This window comes from Bos grunniens, chromosome 29 (genome assembly GCF_055505025.1).
Source record: "Bos grunniens cultivar Pamir isolate PY7600 chromosome 29, Bosgru_T2T1.0, whole genome shotgun sequence".
Taxonomy (NCBI): Eukaryota; Metazoa; Chordata; class Mammalia; order Artiodactyla; family Bovidae; genus Bos; species Bos grunniens.
The window spans coordinates 1,288,973-1,291,010 of NC_141193.1; positions in this window are offsets into that span (position 1 = coordinate 1,288,973).

A 2,038-nucleotide genomic window follows, 5' to 3' on the forward strand; every position below is an offset into this window, starting at 1 on the left:
GTTGAAGAATCAGATCTTGCACTGGCAGCAAACGGGGACACAGCAGCTGGACTGGGAGCAGCAGGGTTTGCAGCAGCCGGACTGGGAGCAGCAGGGTTTGCAGCAGCTGGATTGGGAGCAGCCACAGGAGCCACACCCCCCTTCGCCACAGCTGGAGCAAGAGCAGGCTGGCACACAGCAGCATACGGGCTTGCAGCAGCAGACAGGCACACAGCAGCTGGAGCCACAGCACCCCGTGGAGCCCCCACAGGAGCCACAGCCCCCACATGAGCCACAGCCCCCCTTGGAGCCCCCACAGGAGCCACAGCCCCCCTTAGAGCCCCCACAGGAGCCACAGCCCCCCTTGGAGCCCCCACAGGAGCCACAGCCCCCCTTGGAGCCCCCACAGGAGCCGCAACCCCCTTTGCCACAGCTGGAGCAGGAGCAGGCTGGCACACAGCAGCATACGGGCTTGCAGCAGCAGACGGGCACACAGCAGCTGGAGCCGCAGCCCCCACAGCTGGAGCCACAGCCCCCACAGCTGGAGCCGCAGGCCCCACAGCTGGAACCGCAGCCTCCACAGCTGGAGCCACAGCCCCCACAGCTGGAGCCGCAGCCTCCGGAACAGCCACAGCAGCCCATGGTTCTGGTGGATTGAGGGTGGAGTAGGTTAGAGGAGCAGGTGGAGAGAGAGAAGGTGCTCAGTGTGGGGCCTCCGGGGCCAGGAGCCTCTATATATCTGCAGGGATCAGGTGAGATGCTGGGCACATGGCTCACTTCCTGGTTCCTGTTCGCACCGCTTTCCAGCAGAAAAATTCTGAGTGTTTAAAATAGATTTAGTCGTGAACACATTGTGGTGTTTATAAGAAACCCTCCTGCTGTGTCTTGCGTGTTCCCAGCACATGGCTTCATCACCTGATGGGCTTGTGTTCCTTGTTTGCAGGAGACAGAGGTTGAGCCTCAGGGCCATACTGGTCATCACCCTGGCACAACGCCTGACCACATCTGGACTGTGAAGTCTTGATGGTGCCGATAGGGCTCACAAGAGGTGGCCTCAGGGCGTGGAGAGAGTGCCAGGCAGGAGGCCACTGCAGGCGGCGGTGGGGAGCGTCCTTCCTGTTAATCTCAGGGATTCAGAGCACGTGTCACCTGCAATCCTAGCCACACGGTCCGTGGTCCTGCCTGAGTTGGGTTGTTTCAGTTTTCCGTGGACCTGAGTCCCAGGCCTGGCCATGCTGACCATGCCTCAAGGGATCTCCTATATCCAGCCAGCCAACCAGCCACAGGTCAACCAACTGGGGATTGAAAATATTCCAGAAAAAGTCCAGAAGTTTCCAAAAAGGAAAACTTGAATTTGCCCTGCTGGCAACAGTGTACATAGCATTTACATTGTGTGTACAACTATTTATGTAGCACTGACTTTGTATTAGGTATCACAAGTTGTCTAGAGATTAATTAAAGCACAGAGGAGGACGTGCATAGTCAAATGAAAATACTGTGTGGCTTTATGGGCTTCCCTGGTGGCTCAGTAGAAAAGCCTCCCCCTGCCAATGCAGGAGATGTGGGTTACATCCCTGGGTCGGGAATATCCCCCGGAGTAAGAAACTGCAACCTGCTTCAGTATCCCATGGAAAGAGGAGCCTGCCAGGCTGCAGTCCACAGGGTTGCAAAGAGCCGGACATGACTTAGTGACTGTACAACGACAACACAACAACGCTGTTTTATCCACGAGGCTGAAGCATCCTTGGGATCTGGCGCCCGTGGGGTCCTGGAACCGGCTTTCTACAGATATGAGGGATGACTGTCGTCTTCCTTACTTCATTTGTGGACCGGTGGTTTGGTTTCTCTTTGGTAATCAGGATTAGTCACTGCAGTCAGCACAAAACCTCTTTGTTGATGCCGGGCCTGAGGGGCCGGAAGTGGCCAGTGGCCGCCCCGCACCAGCCCGGTGGCTGCCCGCTGGTCCCCTGGTGGGCGCTCCCCTCCCTCGGGAGCTCAGACCTTGAGACCAGCGGGGCCTGAGGCTGCGGGCGTTGGAAACGAGCATCTGCTGGTGGTT